Source organism: Biomphalaria glabrata, chromosome 7 (assembly GCF_947242115.1).
Source record: "Biomphalaria glabrata chromosome 7, xgBioGlab47.1, whole genome shotgun sequence".
Lineage (NCBI taxonomy): Eukaryota > Metazoa > Mollusca > Gastropoda > Planorbidae > Biomphalaria > Biomphalaria glabrata.
The window spans coordinates 47,760,621-47,776,872 of record NC_074717.1 but is presented as its reverse complement, the minus strand read 5'-3'; the positions used below and the strand labels follow the sequence as shown (position 1 = coordinate 47,776,872).

Sequence of the window (16,252 nt, the reverse complement as noted above, 5' to 3'; positions counted from 1 at the left end):
TTTTTTTTCTAAAAAGATAATATTTTGAAATGAATTACCTTAGGAAAGTGAAGAAATGATCATCCAGAGAGGACTAGTGACATTCAGAAACCCTATATAAAGAAAGAGAGAGAGTTGCAGAGTCAAGACAGTCTAGCACAGTGGAGTCCAGTACAAGATCAGAACAGTACAACAGTTATTCAATTAGAAATTTTGTGTTGCCAATAGTACACTATTTGGCATGTAATACATCAGACTCAATAAAGTACACTATTTGGCATGTAATACATCAGACTCAATAAAGTACACTATTTGGCATGTAATACATCAGACTTAATAAAGTACACTATTTGGCATGTAATACATCAGACTTAATAAAGTACACTATTTGGCATGTAATACATCAGTCTTAATAAAGTACACTATTTGGCATGTAATACATCAGACTCAATAAAGTACACTATTTGGCATGTAATACATCAGACTTAATAAAGTACACTATTTGGCATGTAATACATCAGACTCAATAAAGTACACTATTTGGCATGTAATACATCAGACTCAATAAAGTATCACCCTATTTAGAATCTGAGTTGCCACATTCTCGCAATTGGTGGTAGCTGTTTTGATTTCAATCAAGAAACAAAGGAGAGAGACACAACAATATCATTATTGTTAACTGTGTTAGGTTCATTATGATTTATTAGTTGTTTAATTAACAGGTCCATATTGCTGCATGTTTTGATGCTGAATATTTTCTTTTTTAAAAAATAAAAGAAATATTTATACTTTATATGTGTGTTTGTTATATTTTTGTGTGTGTTGAGCATTTTTTTTTTTTATATTCATGAGCCACCAATTTTAGAACTTGCATTGCCAGGATGGTCTGTACTGAACAAAAACACATTTTTCTTCCCTAATTGCATTTTCTATTTTAAATTGAACAAATCTAGTCTACCATATATCACAGTAGCTACTCCCATAATACAGCCTCTCATTACTTTCAAACATTGATTATCTCTTTATCTCTTTCTCTTTTTTTTTTCTACACAGCACAGGGAATACATTTTTCTAATACATAACTTCCTTTACCAGTTGATTAATGTCTGTCAGGAGTCTTTTTTTCCAAATAAGATTTAATAACAATATTATATAAGTAATCATCCAGCTTCAATTACTTCTGACTCTATACTGGTATAGTCTTTCACAATTGTTATAAGGAAAGGTCAAAAAAATTATTTTCAATATACCAGGTAGATGAATTTTCTCGAAAAAAAAAAGGTTGTTAGACAATAATAAATGTTTAACAAAATTTTTTCCTAGTAACCTAGAGAAAAGTTTTTAGTTTTGAATATCCAGCACTAAATGAAAGTTAATATCTTAACACAGTCAGATGCCACATGCCTAATTAGCATTAATTAAGGCCAACTCTCGTCAATTTATTATTTTATATCAGCTTCATGTCATAATTAATTTAATGGGACAAGCCTTAATAAACAAGTTGATTCTTTTGGAAAAAAAAACAAACAATTTCTAATAATAGCAAACATTAAAAACAATAATAATAATAATAGCAAACATTAAGTTCTAATAATAGCAATAGAAACACAGAAAAAAAAAAAGAAACCCTTATTCTCTACCCCAAAATTCTTAAGCTTTTTCTTTAGGGCCTCACTGGTTTTTTTTTCCAGCTATTTTTTAACATAAATAACTTATTTTTTTTAAATAACTTCATGACACATGTGGCTGAGATTGCTTTTCTATTTCTTTTCATTGTTCATATTGTAAGGTTTTCTTTGCTGGTAGTGGTAATGGCAATAAGCACTATACTACTACAGCATTCATTTTCATGACTGACGGATTATATATATATATATATATATATATATATATATATATATATATATATATATATATATATTACTATGAATAAAGATAGGACAAAAGCAATTAAGAAAACTACATGACAAATGTAGAGAGTATAGATTCCCTACTCATCATGAACTGCCAGGTTTCTTTTATCCACTTAGTTTGCAATCTTAGGTACCCTACCCTGATTAAGTGTTGCCTGAAAAAGTATTTTGAGCACTAGTGCTAGCTCGTGGCTTAGTTCTTTAAATTAAGCTAATATGAGTTTTCTTTGCCTCAACTCTTTTCTTCTGACCCACACATAAGTCAGCTCTGCAAAGATCTCTATCTGCAGCTGGGCAGATTAGGCCAGATCTGACCATATTTGACAACAGAGTCAACAAAAAAAAGTTAGCTGTGATATTCATACTCTCCTGCCTTGACTACTGCAATCCCGTGCTAGCAGGTAGGTATACAGGACAACAACATCATTCAGCTAGAGCAGGGGTTCTCAACCTGTGGGTCGCGACCCCCCTTGGGGGTCGATTGACAATTTGCCAGGGGTCGCCTAAGACCATCGAAAATATAGATTGTTTTTTTCTATTCTTCTATTGCTGTGTGTGTGTGTGTTAGGGGGGGTCGCGTTAGAGTGGGGGATTCTAAAAGGGGTCGCTGACCTTAAAAGGTTGAGAACCGCTGAGCTAGAGCAAATTCAGAACAATGCTGCATGAATGGTCCTATGAAAAACAAGAAGTGATTCTGCTACTGCTCTCTTGTGTACACTCCATTGAATGCAAGAATTGACTACAAAACTAAGAATGTCCTTTTACTTTAGTGAACTGATCACTCCATATGTTAGAGAGAGAGCCCTGCAGTCCATGGACTCAATGTGACATGTTTCTCACTAAAAAGTTACAGTTTGTGGGCCTTTTCAGTGCTTGTCTAAAGGTTTCGAACTCAATCCCCATTGATCTCAGACAAACAGCTTGCTTCACTACTACATTCAAGAAGAACATTAAGACCTATCTGTTCAAAACTTTTTTTTTAGATTAATGGGTCATTTTAACACTTGAGTTTATGTCTGTTATGTTATAGCTTTAATAGTATCTAAAAAACAAAAAAAATTGAATGGGTCCTTACACTAATAGATAATATTCCAGTTCTTAACATTACTCTTACTGTAATATTATGGTTCTACACTCTAACTGTAATATCCCAATTCTACAGTCTTAACATGACTCTTACTGTATTATTCCAGCCTAATGGTCCAAATTTTTTCCTCTCAAGAATAACAGCATGAAAAAAACAAATGCCAAAAATGATCTTCCTCCAGTCCATTCCCAGAGCTGTTATAAAAATTTTTTTTAATTTATATAGAAACAATAACACAAGTTAAGTCAGTCATTATTATTACTAATCTTTAAAATGTCTTTTTTTTTGTCATTTTTAAATTAAAAAATCAATCAACCTACACTATAATAACAAATATAACAAATATGGAAAAGCTCCAGACCTTTGTTAACAGATGCCTACGCCGCATATTAGGAATTATGTGGCCAGAAAAGATAACTACTATCGATTTGTGGGTGAGAACTAGACAAAAGCCCATAGCCCAAGACATCACAAAACGAAAATGGAGCTGGATAGGACACACCCTGTGAAAACCAGCTACCAATGTTGCAAGGCAGGCACTTGACTGGAACCCACAAGGAAAGAGGAAAGTGGGCAGACCCAAGCAAACCTGGAAGAGGTCAGTCATCAGTGAAGCTGAGGGTACTGGAATGACATGGCAGCAGATTAAGAAAGCTGCTCAGAACCGAGTTCAGTGGAGAGGTGTGGCTGCGGCCCTATGCTCCCCTGGGAGTGCACAGGATTAAACCAACACTATAATAATCCATACACAATACATAGTGTAAATAACATTATTACTATTAACACAGAGGACTACATTATCATCTCTCAATACTATCATAGTGTTGGAATTTATTGTTAATTATTAAACAATTTTCTAACAAAAACAAAAAAGTCTTACGGTGGTCTTCAAAAAATGAAGTTGACATATCTATGAATGCCCTTCTTAGATTGGCTCTAATGCCCTTAGGTGGCTCATTAGTGACTTTGACACTATTCTGAAGAACACTGACAGGGAAATGTTTGGCAGGCATTGAAGACAGATAGAGTCTAAAGTTGCTGTGTAAAAGTGAACTGGTCTCCTGGATATTTTTAATAATGTCTTCCATGGCATTCATCCATGAAGCAGCTAAATGGCAATTCTAAAAAGAATTTAATAAGTTAAATTTAAACTAAATGTTTTGGTTTAAATAACTTTTTAACGCAAAAAATGTTAAGTCTTTTAAAAATAATACAATCAAATGTTTAATTAATATATTTATAAATCTAGGGAAAAAAATCTATGTTTATTCAAAAAAAATAAACATTGATTTCTGTTTAGTCAATGGCTAGGAGAGATTATAATATAATAGTTACCTATATACTTTTTGAAAATGACAATTGGAAAGGTCTAAGAAAAAACAAGATGCTAGCTTCTGTTCCTTACCTGTACAAAAACCCATTCACCAAATTTGGTTGCATTCTTGATCATTGTATCTGCCACTGGACCTTGACCTTGGCCAAGTGAAATTGATTTCACACTATAAGTGAATAGTTAAAATAAAGAATCAAACCTACAAATTACTTTCTAAATGTGATAAGGATTTAATAAAAACAACCACCATGTAATTAAGCAATAATTAATTATACATAAATAAAATTTAGGAAATGTCATAATAATTAAATTTCCCTCAGGAGAAATTACTGCAGGAGAAATTCAGAGAGAGACAGACAACTTTACATCATTTTCATTGATCTGTCTAAAGCCTTTGATATGGTCAGCAGAAGTGGCCTTTTCAAACTCCTAAGGATAATAGGTTGCCCTCCCAAACTACTGAAGTTCATTGAGTGCTTTCATGAGGAAACGAAATGTACTGTCAATTCAATGGAGCCCAATCAACACCTTTTGAGGTAAGCAGTGGTGTCAAGCAGGGATGTGTGCTTGCACCTACTCCGTTTGGCATATTCTTCTCCTGTCTACTGCATCATGCGTACAACGACATCAACGAAGGTGTGTTTCTCCATACAAGATCCTCTGGAAAACTATTTAATGTATCAAGGCTGTGGGCAAAAACCTAGGCTAGGAAGCTACTTATCAAGGAACTCCTGTATGTTGATGATACAGCTATTGTGGCTGATTCTGATATTCAGCTTCAATTCCTAGTTGACAAACTATCTGCTGCTAGCCAGAAGTTAGGCTTAAACATTAGTCAAAGCAAGACTAAGATACTAGTCCAGAACATAAATACTGCACCTCAAGTAAACATTAATGGCCAACCACTAGAAATTGTGGATCACTTTTGCTATCTTGGCTACATCATATCCAACAATACTCTACTGGATAAAGTCATTAACAACAGGATAGCCAAAGCAATGGCCACCATGTCACAGTTGCAGAAAAGAGTGACTAACAATACTAAAGGCCTAGTCTACCGGACCTGTGTGTTGAGCACCTTGCTATACGGAAGTGAAACTTGGTCAACTTACTCATGGCAGAAAAAAAGCTGAATGTCTTCCACCTCCGATGCCTAAGGCGGATCTTTAAAATAAGGTGACAAGATAGGATAACCAATAAGGAAGTGCTACAAAGAGCAGGATGCCAGGACATGCACTCTGTTATCAGCAGCAGATGCCTTGGCTGGCTTGGCCACGTTCGTAGAATGTCAGTAGATCGACTTCCACAAGATATTCTGTATGGTGATCTAATAGAAGGCAGGAGAGCCGCTGGTCACCCACTTTTACGTTATATGGATGTATGCAAACGCGACATGAAGCTCTTCAAAATCGACACTAGCAGCTGGGAAAAAGTAGCACTGGATAGATCTACAAGAAGAGAGAGCATAAAGGAAGGGTCTCGGATTGCAGATGCCATACACTACAGAAGCAGAAAGAAGGGTGATAACATATGCCCAACCTGCGATCACAGCTGTGTATCAAAGATTGGCCTCTTTAGTCACACAAGATGTTGCAAAGGGAAAAGATCGTCTCTCCTGACGTAAAATGCCACAGAAATTTCCCTCAGCCAGCTTGCTCCAAATTAAAAGTTATACAAAGAAGAATTTATTAAATATATAATTAAACTGTATAAAGATAGAAAAAATAAAAAATTGATAGGTTTCAAATAAGTAACACTTCTATCCTTCTTATGGTATTTATATCGTATCATCAGAGGGATAAAATACCATCAGAACTTTTAAAATACAATGGCTCAAATATAACAAAATTTTTAGGACTATCTGCCAGAAAATATGGGATTTAAAAAAATATTGCCACAAGAATAGAACCAAATTTTTTTTTTATTCCACTGCTCCAGAAAGAAAACTTGAGACAATAAAAAAACAAAAAAAATATAGAACGATAAAGTCTAATAGTTATCCAAGCAAAATAATGCTAAAAATAATTTCAACAGACTCAAAAGTTCAGGAGGTCCTTTGCAAAGGTAGAAGCATTCTTGAACATATATTTAACATTAGACTGTTAAAGAAGAAAATGTCTTTAACAGCTAAATAAACTGGTACACGACTTCACAGATTTAAAAAAAAAACGTTTGACTGGTTTTGGCATCATGGTATGTGGCAAGTGATGAGGAAGTTCAGCTTGGATAAAAACATTATCAATATTATCAAAGCCCTATTCCAAAAGGCAAACAGCTCAATACTTCTGAACAACCAAGTTTGAGAAAGTTTTAGGACATCCATAGGAGTGTGGTAAGGATGCATTCTCTCTCCAGCTCTTATTAATTAACATATTTCTGAAGCATATTATGATGGAAACTCAAGAAGGATTTACTCCTACTTGACCATATGGGCAGCCTTTGTTCATCTCGGGTTTGAAGACGATATAGACCTCATTGGGGAGATTTCAGACCAGGTACAAGATATTACTTCAAAACTGGATACTAGAGCAGTTTGCATGGCAATCAGTGCTGATAAATTCAAAATACTAGTTTGTGCTGGAGATATAATGAGATGTTGCGGATGTTGGGGTACAGTCGAACGAACTAACATTAGAAGTTGACTCATTTAAATACCTACGCTCAAACATTGGAAGATATGGACTTCAGATCAATAAGAAATAAAAACCCTTTTAAGCTTGGCATTTGCTGTCATGAGCAAACTAGAGAATGTGGAAAAGTAACAGCTTCCAACCAAATTAAAACTGCATTCTTCTCTAGTGGTCTCTGAACCCCCACATGGTTGTGAAAGTTGGATACTGAACACAGACAGAAAAAATTCAAATAAATGCTACAGAAAAATGCTGGGTTTTTACTCTTACAAGTCAACACTCTGGATGACAAAAAAAAAGGAGGAACTTCTCAAGTCTATAATGTGAAAAGACAAAGCTGAGCTGTTTCAGTCATATGGGTAAATTTGAGGAGATTTCAGAAACTCTTGGAAAATGAGGAAGCAGGGGGAACACTGTAATAAGAAACTCTCAGTCTAACTAGAGTTAGAGCCTTGACTTTGTGAATGAGATGATGTAGATCTACTTGTATTAAAAGCTAGTGTTGGAAAGAAATCTAGTTCCCTATGTTGTAGAGAAGCTAATTGTTTCGGTTAAAACTTAATTTTCAAGAAGTAACTAACTGATATGAAAGGGCAGCAGACTGACACCACACAAAAAAGATGTCACAAAAATGGCAGCAGTTTCTCCATGTAAGCTTTATGTTTCTCTTTTCCATAACAATCATATTTAAATTCCCATAGAATTTAGCTTAATTTAAAGAAGACATTTATGGTAGAAAAATAATTTAATGAATATATTTATTGAAAAAATGTCTGTATTTACTTTTCATGAACTCCCATATCTTTAGCAAAACGTAGAAATGATGTCATTGGATCTGATCCTGGAGAAAGAAGGAAGACCAGTGGAGTAGTCTTAGACATACTTTCATAGAGTTCTGGCAATGTGACAGGAGGACTTTCAACAAATTGTTTCCCTAAACATTCAGAAACAAACTCTGTCACTGCAAATGTTGTCTAGGATAAAAACAGAATTGACATAATATAAAAGTTAACAATAAATCCAAAAAGGATATAATTAATTTTTATTCACATAAAACCCAAGAAAAATATCTTTGTTGAAAAAAATTTACACACAGTGCTTTATAGTTAGAAGATTATTTTGATCCTAACTGCTACTTTTTTCTATCATTTTCAATGGATCAACAATCTCAATAGCCCCAAGATATCTATTAGCATTGAAGGATAACCCTGGCATCAATTTAGATTAATCTAGATCTAGATCTATTCAATTAGTCTTTCTACCTCAAAATTAAGTTAATTCATGTTACAGAGAATATCAACTCCTTTTAAACATTTGAACATTGTGAGTGTAAGCATTGTTTTTAATTCATCATATTGTAAAAAGCCAGAATGAGCCTCTAACTGGGAAGAAGTTTGGTTAGCAGGCCATAGATCTAGATTATCCATTTGACTTCCCTAACCCAGGGATCTAAGATGTGATGTGATTTTACAGAGAACCTGTGCCGCAGAACATAGATCTAATATTTAAACTATAACCATGGTAAGAAAACTTAAGGCTATGGCGCAAGATCCTTTGATCCCCTTTGCCAGTTTCACAGTTAAAATAGTAGGTCTATGTACTGGTTTGTAAGATGTGAGTGTGATGCTCTTTCTTGGGCACACAACAAAACTTTTAATTGAAAACTCACCCTTTCCTCACGGAAAACTTTAACAAACATTAATTTTTGAAAAGCTGTCAGGCGATCATTCCAATTTCCATTAACTCTATCTGGAAGAGGCAGATCACCATCGTTATATTCAGGGGGATCCAAGACAGCGTAGAGAAAGCGCTCCGGAGGAGGATTTGCTCGAACCTAAAGTTTTTGATATAAAAAAAATCATGCTTTCTCAGTTATAATCTATACAATTTTAAAACACAAAAACTTTCACAAGCTTCTTGCATTCATAACATTGTAAAACCTAGACCTAAAGGCCCAAGTCAAGCTGAATATAAAATACATCCTTGTTAAAAAAATGAGCCTTTTTAAAATTCTTTAACAGTTATTGTAAAGAAAAACACTTTTTTTCTCTTGCCTCCTGTTAGGAACATAATAATACAATAGAGTCGAAATACACTGAATGACTACACAACACACATCTCTAATATTTGCTGAACACATTCTTATGGAAAGTTACAAGCACACGTTAACATAACAACAACAACTGATACATTAAATCATTTTCATAACATTCACCCCATACCCCCTCCGGTTCAAATTGTGCCTAGGATTTACAAGGAAAGAACTAAACTAACCATACACCAAAATAATTGTTATCTTGTTCATTTTCTTTATTTCCAACAGTTATTGTATAAACTTTATGTCCATTGCTTACATAGATTGATAAATCATTATGTAAAATGGGAATACCCACTAGAGAAAGTGAAATAAAAAACTTTATTTTTGTCACAAAGCACTATTGTTTTGTTATTGTCACAAGCACTACAATTTTTGTGTGAAAGATGCCAACTCACTTAATTGTTCCTAGTTGGAGGCTCAAATTTACACTCTTGAATTTAAAGGTTTATGTCTGCATCTTCTGCCTGTTGTTCCTCATGTCTGTATCTTCAAGGTGTTTTTCTTATGTCTGCATTTTCTGCTAATTGTTTCTTGTCTTAATCTTCATGCTTGTTTCTTTTGTCTGCAAGCTTGCTGGTTGTTTGTTAAGTCTGAATTTTTGTGGGCGTCTCCTTAATCTGCATCTTCTGCTTTTTTTTTTTTTTTTTTATGTTTGCACTTTTGTGGTTGTTTTTTCATTAGGTAACTGGCTTGATCAATAAAATGCATTTCGACCTCATGAATATTATCATCATAAGGTTCAACAAAAGCTGTTGCATTTTTGGTGCAAAGATAGCAACTATCTGCTCTTAATTTTACAATCTTCATTTGGTCCATGTGTTCAGCTTTTTAAGATAGTAATAGAGCTTCGTGAGTTTGTGGTCAGGAAATCCTGATATGAAGCTAAGAACTAACCAACCCAATAAATGTGACTGGACTTGCCATCTGAGTCTAATTCAGTAACACTGGAACTAAAGTACAGAGAGCTGTACACAGTATACATTAATGATTTCAACGACAGATTTTTATTATAGGTTCATCCAAATGTGTTCAGACTAATGTGAATTCTTCAGGGCCATAAGAAATATAGTGCTTATTTTGATTGTTCATTGCTTTATGTGTATTGGCTCACCAGGCTATATACTATTACAGAAAATGTGTTTGGCTAGCATTACAGAGTAAACAGAAGGGGTAGCAAGAGACTCTTGGGCACAGGATTAAAACAATGAATCTAGAATGACAAAACTAAATTTAGTCATCCTGTATGGAGGCCCCATCAGTTTCTTTATCAAATGGCAATATACTGCAGACAATTTAAAAATTATAATCACAGAATTAATGGGAAATAAAATAATGTAATAATTCAAAACATTAAAACACATTTTTTTTTTTAAGAGATTGGTAATGAGCCTGGGCTCACGGAACCCATTTGTGCCATGGTTACTATGCCACAAACTGTAAAATATTTTGTATAATTTAAAACCACAATAAAACAATTTAATATAAGACAAGTGATTAAGGCATATTTCTCATTCCAAATGCTAGGACAAATTCTAAAAAGTGCTATTTATTTCCTACGCCTGAAATGGGTTGCCTAAATCAGCCAGAAAAACAATGCCTTTGCAGAGTTAAGTCTCTCATTATTATGTACAAATAGATTAAAGAGACAGATTTCAAAGAATGAAATGATCTTTTTTGAAGATATGTCCTAATTATTAAGATATGTAGCCTTCAGTTTGATTGAGACTGATTGTTTTAATATTTTTTTATATGGGTAATGCATTTTGTTATCATTATCATTACCTCAGGGCCTTCATCCAGTCTTATCCATACAGGTGTTTTATCCAAATCATAATGGATGTAACGGAAGTCTTCAAATGTGTCACTCATCTCGCAGGCCATTTTCCAAACATTTAATGGAAGCCACGTTGTGTTTTCTGGTTTGGGGACATTTTACTATAGAAAATGTAATGGCTTTTAATTACAATAAAAGAAAAAAAGTTTTTATTTTGATAGAAGTTGTGTGTTCTATAATTGTTTAACCTTCCTCTTTCAATGAGATTCTAAATAATCCATAAATATGTCAAGTTGTCAGTGGTGACAAAGTGTGTTGATTCTCAATGGTTATATAAATTTAAACTCTCAAATCTAATTGATTTGAATAAGCTACAATCTTTAAGATGTACAGAAAATTCTGTGGCATTCAGCATTTAACATCTCTTGAAATTTAGAATCTTCCCTTTTTAACTTCTCTTCTGCATAAAGAGGCTAATCATTGATACACAGCCACGGTCACAGAAAATCACTATTCCATACAAGTGTACTATTATTTAAAACTTTTATTCCTAATGTATATAATAAAATGATAACATATTTATATATCTCTAGGATCTCTAGAAAGTCATTTCATTTCTGTGAAGGCATTTCCTAAAATAAATGAAGTTAAAATAAGAGAAGAAGACAAATAATAATCAAAATGTATAGTACCTTCTCTATACCTCCAATAGGTCCACGGAGAAAAAAATTCCACTCCAAGGGAGTTATTTCCCCTTCAGTTTTCATAATCTCTGAGCAAAGCAAAAATGAAAATACAAGCTTGTGTTTTTCAAAGAGACCTCTGAAAGAAAATCAAAGCAACCACTAGAGGAATATCTCATTTCACATGTCACATTAATCTGTAAGTAAGATCAAAGTTAATTTAGTTAATGAATTCTTTAAGATTTACAATATAAATAATGGGTACTTGACATTAGCTAAGAACACCCTTGTTAACCATCAGTAATAGAAACAGATGACCTTTGCATCATCTGCATCTGAAGGATGTGAAAGGGGACCAAGCATACTACAAAATAAAGCATGACCCACAAAACCATATACTAGAGGCACTATGAGATACATTTGATTATTTTATGGCCTCCTTCAGTTATGAAACAACTATTGGTCTCATGTAATTGAGATGAATACATAGGCTATGATTGGAACCATGTCACACACGCAGCAGTCCTCCCCCCTTGCAACCAGCTGATCTATCCAAATGAAGGTTAATGCCAATAAAGTTAAGGAGTAAATTTTATCGGCATCCCAGACTCTGCCAGGGTGTAGCACTGTAAGCTGCCCAAGGGTCACTGGCTCTTGATTTTTCTTCAGGGTTGACTCCTGAAAACTTTCCCCATGTTTGGATATAGCTGCAATGAGTAGAGATTTGCTCGTGTGGAGTTTTTGATCTCCCATCGAGCGCCTCCCCAGGTGGCGGATAGGGGAATGCCCTCCAGATATGGTGGGTACCGGGGAAATAAAATACCCGGGGTGGACCAAAATCAAACCTGCTGCCTTGTAGGAAGTGGAGGGATCCACAAAGGCTAGGGCACCTTACCCGAAAATAAAGGCAGCTATCCAGAGAGCTGAAAGGGGCAGCCCCCCAGATGGTTATGCACAGGGCTAACAACTCTGTCATATAAAAAATACTGTTACAAAAGCTAATACACACAAGAAAACCCGGACAGATCTCAACGGAAAACGACCTAGGCCTGGAAAAGGACATGATTTTTGTTTTGCGACATGGAACGTGCTAAGCCTTTATAGAGCAGGTGCGCTAGCCCAACTTACTGAAATGTTAAAGAAATATAGGATACCCCTTGCAGCCCTACAGGAAATCAGGTGGAAAGACTCGGACATTCTCAGAACCAAGGAGTATACTATATTTTATAGTGGTGGAAGCACTAACAACTTAGGTACAGGTTTTGCTGCTAAAAAGGAAATGGTAGGTAATGTCATTGGATTTAAACCTGTAAGTGATAGACTCTGCTCACTACGTTTGAAAGGAAAATTCTTCAACATATCATTTATCAATGTTCATGCCCCTACTGAAGATGCAGATGATAACACAAAAGAAGCCTTCTATGATGGACTGGAAAGAATTTATGATGAAGCGCCAAAGCATGACATCAAAATAGTCCTAGGAGATTTCAATGCAAAAATTGGAAAGGAACCAGTATTCAGACCAATAATTGGCAAAGAAAGTTTACATGAAGAGACCAACAATAATGGCATAAGATTAGTGGATTTTGCATCAGGAAAAGGAATGTCTATCAGCAGCACAAAATTCCAACATAAGAATATTCACAAGGTAACCTGGATCTCACCTGATGGCAACACCCAGAATCAAATAGATCATATACTCATAGATAAGATACATGGATCAGACATACTAGATGTAAGAAGTTTCAGAGGAGCTAATGCTGACTCAGACCACCTACTAGTAAAAGCTAAATTTAGACAAAGAATAAGTACCATACACAATTACCAAAGAAAGAGAGCACAGCAATATGATAGTCAAAAACTCACAAAGGATCCACTTGTTGCAGAAACTTATAGAATGGCACTCCAAACACAACTGACAACATTAGAAAAGGACTGCGAAAATAACATAAATGAGCATTGGGAAATAATAAAGCATGCTATCAAAAGAACAGCAGAAGAGGTAGTTGGATTTAAACAAAAGAACGAGAAAATAGGGTGGTATGATGATGAATGCAGACAAACTATAGAAGAGAAGAACAATGCCCAAATGATAATGCTACAGAGAGAAACCAGGAACACTAGACAGCAATACAATGAAGCAAGAAGAAGGGCCACAAAAGTTGTAAGAAAGAAAAAACGGGAATGGGAAAAGTCCAAGATCACTAAAATTGAGGAACTAGCAAAGGAGGGAGACATGAGAGGAATGTATATGAAAATTAAAGATGAAAAGAACGGATTTCAAGCTAGATCACACATGTGTGAGAACAAAGATGGTCAGCTTATTACAGAAAACAGCAGGGTCATTGAGAGATGGGCTGAATACTTTGAGGAGATCCTAAATACCACTGAAGATGGAGACAATGGAGAATATGAACTGCCGCATGGGGGACCAGATCCCTTAGTGAACCCTCCAACACTCATTGAAACATCAGAAATAATTAGGACCATGAAGAATCACAAAGCACCAGGAGAGGACAAAATCACAGCAGAACTAATTAAATATGGAGGGAAAGACTTACATTCCCAAATACACAGACTAATATCAAGAATTTGGGAAGAAGAAGTAATACCAACAGAATGGGAAACGGCTCTTATAACTCCAATACACAAAAAAGGATCCAAGTTAAAGTGCTGTAATTACAGAGGAATCTCTCTACTAAATGTGACTTATAAGATACTGTCTAGGCTTATAACTAAGAGACTTGGAAAATATTCAGAAGAAATCTTAGGTGACTACCAATGTGGTTTCAGACCCAACAAATCCACAACCGACCACATCTTCACACTAAGATGTATACTAGAAAAATGCCATGAATACAACATACCAATCCACCAACTTTTTTATCAAGACTATAAAATGGCTTATGACAGTATCAGAAGGAAATACCTATATGACACACTACAGGATTTTGGAATACCCAATAAGCTGACAAGACTTATACATATGACATTAAACAACTCAAAAAGCAAAGTCATAATACATGGAGAACACTCACGGGAATTTAGGATTAAACAAGGATTAAGACAAGGAGACGCACTTTCCTGCATGCTTTTCAACTTAACACTGGAGAGAGTTATAAGAAATATACACATAAACACAAGGGGAACTATTACTAACTACTTCAGGAGAGAAAACATGGGTCCACAACCAACAGGGACGATATACAGCCAACCTCTACAATACCTTGCTTATGCCGATGACATTGCCTTATTGGGTAAAGAAACCTCTGACATCGCTAGAGCCTTCATACAACTAGAAGAAGCATCTCGACCAGCAGGACTTGAGGTCAATGACAGTAAAACCAAGTACATCACAATGACAAGAGACAATCAAACAGAGGGACAAAATATCAAAATCAAAGACCACGAATTTGAAAACATCCAAACTTTCAAATATCTAGGAAGTACTATTAATTTCAAAAATGACCTACCAACAGGGCATTTTATAGCACCCACCATCTACTTAAGAGCAAAATGATTTCAAATAAAACCAAGAAAATAATATACAAAACTATAATAAGACCAGCAGCAATGTATGGAAGTGAGACCTGGACACTGACAAAGACATCTGAAAATTTACTTAACACTTGGGAAAGAAAAATCCTTAGGAAAATATATGGTGCCATACAGGATGAAACAGGGTGGAGGACACGCACTAACCATGAGTTATATCAATTATATGAAGACCCACCAATAGTGAACGAAATAAAAAAGAACAGACTACGTTGGGCAGGTCACCTTGAAAGAATGTCAGACAACAGAGGGGCGAAAATCGTATACAGGCAAAAACCAAAAGGCAGGCGACTCAAAGGCAGACCCCGAATGCGATGGATAGATGACGTGGAAGCAGATCTGAAGCAGCTTGGGGTTAGGGCGTGGAGACGAAAGGCCCAGGAGAGATCTGAATGGAAGGATGTGTTAAAGAAGGCCAGAGCCCTCCATGGGCTGTAGCGCCACTGGGATGGGATGAGTAGAGATTTGAATTTGAGTTTTCCTTCTCCTAGGTGGGTAGCCAGCAAGCTAAGGAGCCCCTTCCTGCCTGAAGATTACTTGTTAAAGCACCAGTTCTCTTCTTTACAGATAACAGTTCAAGCCGGATCCAATATCTGAGTTGGACTAGTTGTCAGAGGCTAGTTGAGACGCAGGCCTTTGGAAGCATTTTATAGGCAGTGGAGTGCTTTTTTTGCATTACACCAATTCCAGTCATGTCAATATTACTGAAACCATGAGACACAATGCAGGTAACAATACAAGAATTACCTAGAAACATTCTTGTAAATACATACTGTAGTCTCTTCTAAGCAAATGTCCAGTTGTGTTTGAAGGTCATCGGACTTCTCACTGGTTGAGATTGTATTGTTAAATAGCTGAATAAAATTTTAAAATAATAAAATGGTTAAGATGTTTCTGACTAAATCCTAAGCATTTGAAACATTGGAAAAATAAAGGCTAAAATTCAAATTAAACTCAGACATGATTGCCTAACTTTGGACTGGACCAATTTTCCTTTCAGACAATCAGATGATGGGGAGGGAGATTTTTATTTTTTTAAATTTGATTAGTAATGTGGGTGTAGGGGAGAAAACTACTAGCATCATTTCATTTTTCAAATTTGTTTCAGATTTTCTAAAAAATACACCAAACTAATTTCTACTTCATACTCATACAGATGGCTCCTCGGTCCTTTTGACTACTGCCTAGTCCTGTTTTCGA

General features: G+C 35.2%; 1 pseudogene; it reads right to left on the bottom strand.

Moving 5' to 3' along the window:
- LOC106059518 (dynein axonemal heavy chain 6-like) overlaps positions 1 to 16,252 on the bottom strand; it is a 108,706-nt pseudogene that overhangs the window by 31,678 nt on the left and 60,776 nt on the right.